Here is a 9,211-nt window from a genome sequence, read left to right as displayed (position 1 = left end):
TCCCAACAGCCTCCACAGCCTTCAGTTCATCCTAGCAACAATTCAAAATGCCAAGGTTCAGAGTTTCACCTGTTGTCATCTAAATCAGATACAGGTGAGACTCCAGTTTCTAACACTTGTTCCTCATTTCTGTCTGAGACCTCATCTGAATAGTCCTCACTGTCATGTCCATTGAGGCAGTTGTTTCTCTGTATCCACGGGTTTCTCATCCTCAGATTCAACAAATTGCAGATCAAAAATAGTGAGAAAAAACAATAAAATAATATGATAAGAAAATTATAAATAAAAATGTAGAATTGGTTGGGCACAGTTGCACATGCCTGTAATCCCAGCTGCTCCGGAGGCTGAGGCAGGAGGATTGCAAGTTCAAGGCCAGCCTCAGCAACTTAGTGAGGCCCTAAACAACTTAGCAAGACTGTGTCTCAAAATAAAAGGTCTGGGGATGTGGCTCAGTGGTTAAGCACCCTCGGGTTCAATCCCCAGTACCAAAAAAAGGGCAGTATAACAAGAATTCACATTGATTCGCCACTGTGATTAGCAACTTGAGCATCTGTGGATTTTGGTATCTGCAGGGAGTCCTGAAACCTCCTTAATCCTTATCAGTCATGTAATTACATTCTTTAATATTTATTCCAATTCCTTTGGTAACTATCTGCTTTATTTTTTCCATTCACCAGTAACTTCAGGAAGTTGGTGGAGTTATTTGCTAGATGCTTGATCCAATAGGAGTTACTCAGTCACTACCAGAAACACACTACTCAGTGCATTCTGTAGACTATGACACCTTTACTCTAAAAAAAAAACCATTCTCCTTTTAATGACAAATTCTACATGATCTCATTTATAAGTGGAATCTTCAAAAGTCAAATTCACAGGACAGGGAGAATGGTGATTCCTAGAGACTGGGGGAGGGGAGGATTGGGGAGATCACAGGATTCACATATCAATTAAACAGGAGGAATCAGCTGGGAAGATCTATTGTACAACCTGGTGACTATAGTTAATAACAATATATTGTATTCTAGAAAACTGATAAGAGGGATTTTCAGTGTTCTTGCCAGAAAAATAAATATATGAAGCAAGACATATGTTAATTAACTTGATTTAGCTATTCCACAGTGTATATACCTATCAAAACATTGTGTTGGATACTGTAAATATATATAATGTTTATTTGTCAATTAAAATATAAATTAAAAAATCCTTTCTACTTTGAGTCTGTTTTCTTCATTCCATATCACCTATTAACTTATGCCCCTCCTCTGTACTCTGTGTCCTACCATTTTCCTGGTAAAGAGGCATTCCTGTGGCCATGGGTGTGAGCCACCCAAACAACCAGACAGAAAGAACCTTGACTTCTCTTTGCACCATATTAGCCAGCACTCCCATGACCTCACCCTGATCCCTGTCATCACTCTGAAATACAAAACTCAAACATTTCACAGCCTGACCACAACTTTTTCTCCATGCTCACCCACCACCTCACTGCCAGTGGCTTGGGTGGTAATTGGTCAATCAGGTCTTTGGTTTTGTTCCAAGGAATAAAAAAAAATAATATAATGTCAAATCTCTCTTCTAAAAAAGAGACTTCTAACATTTCAGAACCTTTTGTTTCAAGCTTACAGGGAGGTGTTTCAAGAACCACAGGAGATTATAGGGAGATTTATGATGTTTCAGAAAGAAAAACAGGTGGGGGAGGGGAGGATTGGGGAGATCACAGGATTCAAGGGCTGATTTTTTTTCCTTTCATATGTGGAAGTTAGACCAAAACAGGAAGAGGGGGATCTTATTTAAATAAAAGGGAAAGCAGTGGAGCAGAGAAGGAGAACTGAGGGAGAGAGAGGAGGATGGGAAAAGGGAGGAACATTGGAATGAAAATGACCAAATTATACTATGTGAAAAAAATATATATATCACAGCAAAATCTACTTTTACACACACACACACACACACATCTATAAAGCACTAATTTAAAAAACTATAAATAAATATTAGGAAGAAGAGAAGAATTAGTACTGGAGAATGAAATAGAACAAATTATTTTCCATGTGTATATGATTATGTCAAAATGAACCCCAATATTATGTATAACTATGATGCACTAATAAAAATATGAAAGATCACACTCATTTAAAACTTCACATAATAAGATGTTGGTTGACAAATGATATCATGGATTCCCTGTACTAATATTTAAATTTAAAAGAAGAAGGCTGTTAAATAGAAGATTCAAGATTGCAGATTAGAGGCACCTGCACTTTCCCACTTCTCCACAGAATCAAGCAACTGGAGACGTGCTCCTCATGAAGGTTGGTGACTGTGGGAACGTGCTGAAGTTCAATGGCGGACAAAGTGGGAGAAACCCACAAACTCTGAATCATGGGACTGATCATGCAGCAATGTGGGAAGGGTTGGGAAGAGGAGAAAGAGGGAAAGCACAGCTAGCACAAGAACCAGGACCTGCAAATGGGCAATCTGAACGGAAGTGGATCTGGGGTCTGCTCAGCAAACTGATGCTGGGAAAGTTCTCTATCCTTCCTGGTGGGTACTCGTGGTGCCCTAATGGGGCATTTTGTGGTTTTCTCTGAGTATACTGCTCTGGGAGTCAAAAGTTCTTGAATTTTTCTGTCTCTGGGAACCCAAGACATACATTATCACACTGACTCAGAGGGCATCTGCCTTGAGACCAAGTTTGACTCTAGGGAAACGGCCATGGAGACAAATCCACTGAAAATACTATTTGATGGGAAATGGGTCCATGACACTTAAGGAAACAATGCTCATTTCCCTTTAAGACCAGGACCTCAGGAAGCCAGCTTCAGGAGTTTAGGGGACTGAGCAGACAATATGTGGTTTTATGCAAAAGCGAAGTCTCAGGACACCAGAGTGGGCTGTGTGGGTGTGGGCTGCCTTCCTTCCCACCAAGTGCAGAGAGTTGCTGCCACATTACCAATCCCAGTCCCAGGTGGGCATCATGAAAGGCACCAGAGAAATTGATGCACTTCAGTGTCAGCCTGCCCTTGGGGTACACAGAAAATATCCCCAGGGTAAATCTCTGCCAGGGCAGCTCTGCATTCTGTGCTAGCTGGTGCTAGACAGCAGTGTAGCTGGGAGGTATTTCAGCTGACTGGCTCCTGTCACAAACCAAACCAAACCAAATCACTGGTTCCTGAAGACAACACAAAAGTAAGAAGGGTGAATAACCTCCAGCCTTTGTTCTCTCCAAGGGAAATATAGCCTAAGAGACAGAGAAAGTTCTGATGGGCACAGGTTGCAAAAATTCACCTTCGCCCACACAATCAACCACCTTGGCTGACAGGAAACTTTTCTATTAAGACTTTTTGTGGTTGTTGTTGTTTGGTGTGTGTGTGTGTGTGTGTGTGTAATTCTTCTTTCTCTATTCTTTTAATATTTGATTATGAATATTTTTCTTTCTCTTACAATTTTCTTTTACTTTCTACCTTTCTCCTGCTTTCTTTCTTTTCTTTTAAAAAACATTTTATTTTCTCCTTCTTTCCTTACCAATTTTTTCTTCCTTTTTAAAAATTTATAAATTTTATCACTTATTAATGTTTTATTTCATTCTATATTATTTTTGCTCCTGTCATTTCTGATCTCATTGATGTTATGGTTGTTGTAGTTTTAAATTTGGCTTTTACCTTATCTCTATATCCAGTTTGCTCTTGTTTATGGTTACTTTTGTTTTTTCCTCTTTCTGTGCTGTGTTGGGGATAAAGCCTGACACTTTGAGCACACTGTGTGGCTACTCTGCCATTGAGCTATACTCTCAGCCCAGGTAAGAAAAATTACACCTTACTCAACCCATAACCCAACCCCCACTGCAACCCTGGTGGATATTTCAAATTGAAGAATAAGGGAGATAAAAGCCCCCATCTGATTATCTGATTCCAAGTAGGTGTGCCTGGCAGGGGCCTGAAGACCTGCTGCTCAACATTCACCCACATAACAACAGCAGAGAGAAATAACACAAAGGTTGTGGACATCACATCTATAAGGGACCTCAGCAAAGATCCTATCAGACCACACATTGCTGTTAAGAGTAGAGAAGTAACCACAGGTATATTCCATATACTCTGCTGCCTACAACACACCTGCCTGAACCAGCAGATAGACCCCACTCTCATAAGATCTATAGAGCAAGAAGCTTCCTCAGGCTCCGACATTGCATGTATTGTTTCAAAACACGCTAATCACAGCCATAGGGAATCCACAGTGAAACTACTCAGGAGTTAAAGTCCCCTAGGAGTTTAACCCAACACTACACAAACTGGTGTCTTAGGACACATCACCAAGGGAAGCCTGCTTTATAAGAAGACCCTCATATTAAAGTAAAGAAATATCCATTCCAACAGATGTGCAAAGCTCAACTTAGAAACACAAGAAATATGGGAAAAAACAAGGCAATAGATACCTCCTAAGGTTTATAATTATACAGTAACAGACTAGTATATGGAAATGGATTAAATGTGGAAGAATTTGAAAGAATGATTTTGAAAAAGATCAATGAAATCCAAAAAGAAACAAAAAACTGAATAAATTAAGTAAGACAATGTAGGATATTAAAGAGAAATTAAATGAAAAGATTCTGAAAAAGAACCAAACAGAAATCTTGGAAATGAAAGCACAATAAGTCACGTAAAAACTCAGCTGGAAATCTCACCAATAAACTAGATCCAGTGGAAAAAAGAATACCAGGATTTGAAGACAAGGTTGATGAATTATCATATTCAGACAAAAAAAGAAAATAAGAAAGAATTAACAGACAAATTCTATGAGACACTATTAAAAGATTATGTGTAAGCACAATAGACAGGGAGAAGAGGTCCTCGATAAAGGCATAGAAACACTTTTCAGTAAATAATAGAAACTCCCCAAATTTGGGGAAAGATATGCATGTTCACATACAGGAGGTATTTAGAACCCCATAGACATGGCCAGAAAAGAACCCCTCCATAATATATTGTAGTTAAACAGTCAAAAGTACAGACCAAAGTAAATATTAAAAACTATAAGAGAGAAACACTAAGTCAGATATAAATTATATCAAATGATGTATTTTATGCCCTGAAAGAAAATAAGAAATTAACTACCATCCTAGCTGGCAACACCCAGAAAACTTTTCCTCAGTATCAAAGGAAAAATAAAGGCCTTCCAAGATAAGTATAGTGAAGCGAATTTATGTCTACTAAATAAACACTTCAGAAAATGTTGAAAGAAATTCTATACCCCAAAGAGGAAGAAAAACAAGTTGAAATTTATAAGAGCATGGGAAAGAAGAAATTTCACTAGAAGAGTAGATAAGCAAATGAGAGTTCGGTATCAAACACTATTAATACATTTGACTATTAAACCTCTAAGATTAATAAGAAAGGAAGAAGTAAATATAGAATAATTAAAAAAAACAAAGAAAAACAGCAAAATTACAGGAACAAGTTCATACCTTTCAATAATAACCCTGAAGGTAAGCAGTCTTATTTCTTCAATTAAAAGACACAAACTAGAATTTAAAAAAACCAACAGATTCAACTGTGGTTTTTTGCCTGCAAGAAACACACCTCACCAGCAAAGACAGTGTTATGTCTGAAAAGACGGAAAGGATGGAAAATGATATTCCAAACAAATGGAATCCCAAAGCAAGGAGTTGCTATGCTCATGTCTGACGAATCAGACGTTAACCAAAAATCAGTCCTAAGAAACATAGAAGGTCTCTACATATTAAGGGAGCAGCTCATTAAGAAGATACCATAATTACAAACATCTGGACCAACCATCAGAGTACTCTGTTTTATAAAACAAACACTCCTGAACACAAAGGCAGGGAGAGGCCATTATACAATTATAGTGGGTGACTTTAACAGCTCACTCTCACCCAACAGGCAGACCATCCTGAACAGCAACAACCACAAACCAACAAAGAAACATTACACTATAGATCAAATGGATTTAACAGACATCTATGGAATTTTCCATCCGACAGCTGAAGAACATACAACCTTTTCATCAGCACATGGAACTTTCTTCAAAATTGATGAAATCAATTTGCTATAAAGCAAACCTTTTTTAAAAATATTCTATTAATTGTTGATGAAATTTATTTATTTATTTATTTATTTATTTATGGTGGTGAGAGTCAAACCCAGTGCATCACATGTGCTAGGCAGGCACTCTACCATGAGCCACAACCCCAGCCACTAAAGCAAATCTTAACAAACTCAAAATACTGAAATCATTTCATGCATCTTATCAGATCATAATAGAGTGAAACTAGAGTCAACAGCAAGAGTAACAACAGAAATGATGCTAACTCAGGAAGACTGAACAATACAATGTTTTTTATAGTTCAATTTACCACTGAATTTTACCGGACTGTATTTGTTTTATTTTATTTTAAAATTAGACTATTATAGTTTTTCCAGATCTTTTCCCCACCCCTTTGGTACTGCCGATTGAATCTAGGGGTGCTTAGCCACTGAGCCACATCCCAGCCCTATTTATTTTTTTTATTTTTTGAGACAGGTCTTGCTAATTTGCCTAGGTTCTTGCAAAGTTGCTAAGGCTGACCTTGAACTTGCAATCCTCCTGCCTCAGCCTCCTGAGTCTCTGGGATTACAGGCATATGCAACTATGCCTGGGAGGGTGGATATCATCAAAACATGACATATGCACTTATGGAAATTCACAGTGAAACCCAATGGTTTGTATAACTAATGTGCATTAATAATTATATTTTAAAAAATAAAACAAGGCTCACTTAAGATCTTCACTTGGAATGTTTTTGAAATTAGATTAAGGTGGTGGTTGTACAACACTGTGAATGGTACTGACTTTAAAATGATTAGTTTAAAGTTATTTCATCTCAGTTTCTCAATTTTTAAATGGGGGGGCGAGGAGGGAGGGAGAGGGAGGGAAGGAGGGAGGGGGAGGGAGAATACTCTCATTTGGGATAGGATCATAAATTTTAGGCACATTTGGCCTAAGCGAGGTTTTTCTTGAGAATTCTGGATTGGGCTAGGATTGGAGTGGGGTGGGGTTGGTGGGGGTGGGCATAGGAAGCTGAGGTTGAGGTTAGCAGTGAGCCAGAGTGTGTGCGTTTGTGTGCGCTTGCGCGTGTGCGCCTGTGCATTGGGTGTAGCTGTCAAACACCTCTGTTCTCTTGCCTCCATCCCATATACCCTGGACTGGGCTTGCATGAGTTTCTCTGTCTGGACTTCTCCCCTTTCTTCCCCTACCTGGAGAATTTATCCTGCAAGACCCAGTTCACAAGGCATCTCCTCTAGGAAGCCTTCCTAAACCTCAAGTAGCAAATTACTAATGAATAATGACAGAATCATGAGGACTTCCATTTTTCTGGGTCTGCTTTCCCACTACTCTAAGAAATCCCTAAGCAGAGACTGGGTCTTGTTCACCCGCACACCCAAAGCCAAAGCCATTACCACCTGATTCAGATCTTCTCCTGATCTGTGTGATATTTAAATTTATCCAGTGGGAAGTAATCAGCCTTGGGAAGGCTCTAGAACACCAATTAGTTAATGACATGACCATCTTCCCCTGCTGGAGTGCCCCCCTAACCCTTAGCCCGGCACAGCCAACTGCAACCAAGTCTCAGTTCTCCAGGTCTTCTCCAGCCCACCCCCTCATGCCCACCCGCATGGCTCCTCCATCCACTCTCACTTGGATGCTGTAGCAGACACTAACTCATTTCTCAGCTGCCAGCATTAAGTGTTTTCCAAAAATGTGAAGACTCTTTTTGAAACTCAAATCTGACCATTTTGTCCCCCAGATTAAAACCTTTATGTGGCTCCCCACAGCCTCAAAATGAAGTCTACACTCCTCACTGAGTTGAATTAGGCTCCATGCGTTCTGGCTCCTGCCGGTGGCCCTAGCTCTCTCCACACACACCAGCCCAGATCTCTAATGCCTAATTCCACCCAGCCACACACCCAGGCCCTCACACACACTGGTTCTTCTGCATGGAATACAACCTCCCAACCCTCCCTATCCTTCTACACAAAATCCCTACTAACAGCCTATCCTATGCCCATGAGGGCGAGTCAGGTGATGTTTCTGGGTTCCTACAGACACCTGTCCTCTCCCCATCCTGTCTGAGCCCCTCTGCCTGTGTCTTCCCACCCCAGCACAGTCCATTCTGAGCTGTGGGTCTGCCTTCCCCTTAGGAGTGAGCCCTGAGTGAGGCAGGGCCCAGGGCTTTCTGGTCACTTGGTACCACTCAGCTCAGAGCTGACATGAATCAGGGAACACTGGGTGAATGATTCTGTTAAATGGCTTGGGAGGTGGGTGGTGATACGTGGGAATGAGAATTTTCTGGGAGGATATTTAAATGTATCCAGTGGGAAGTAATCAGCCCTGGGAATGCTCTGGGACACACCTGTCCCAGGGAGGCTTTTCAACCTGCTCGTGAAAACTGAGGGAGGTAAATACTTTAAAAACACAGGAATTATTTGTTTTTTCAAAACGAGAAATGAAGCCAGGCCAGGATTACATTTCAATCCAAAACACAGACAAGCACAGGCAGATATCAGATGTTCACCTGTGCACAACATGTTCCACGTGGTTCCATATATACACAAGAACACACACAGATGCACACACATGTGCACACACACAGACATCCATACACTTATACATAGTCACCCACTTGTGCTTTCATACAGACCATGTAGAAGCACAGTCATGCTCCAGGTTGGACACAAAATACACAGTGGACATCCCCCAAACACTATCTCCCAAAACATGTTCTTAAGCTATGTACACAGAGGCAGAGACTGGTGAGCATTCAGGCACACCTGTCTAGAAACACACCTCATATCAGCTGCTCACACAAATGTGCACATGCAGACATTAACTGGATACCCACTTATTACACACAAACACATAGCCCACAAAGACTGGTGCATAATAAGTTAATCAACATGAACACAAACATGCTGAAACATACATGCACACACCCAGAAAGACATACATAAAGATAAACATGACAGAGGCATCTGGGAGACTCCACTGAACAAAACAATACAACATACAGCTAGCCAGAGCACACAGAAAGCCTACCTCACAGAGCACCATCGTCTGGAAGGTCCATTTCCCATCCAGGGGGTTAAAGCTCAGCTGTATGGAGAAAAGGATGGGGAGGGAGGGTGGGAGGTGTCTATAAAATCTCTGTCTCACTTCC

The sequence above is a fragment of the Marmota marmota genome, unplaced genomic scaffold (assembly GCF_001458135.2).
Source record: "Marmota marmota marmota unplaced genomic scaffold, marMar, whole genome shotgun sequence".
In the NCBI taxonomy this organism is placed as follows: domain Eukaryota; kingdom Metazoa; phylum Chordata; class Mammalia; order Rodentia; family Sciuridae; genus Marmota; species Marmota marmota.
Note: the sequence above shows the minus strand (reverse complement) of the source record.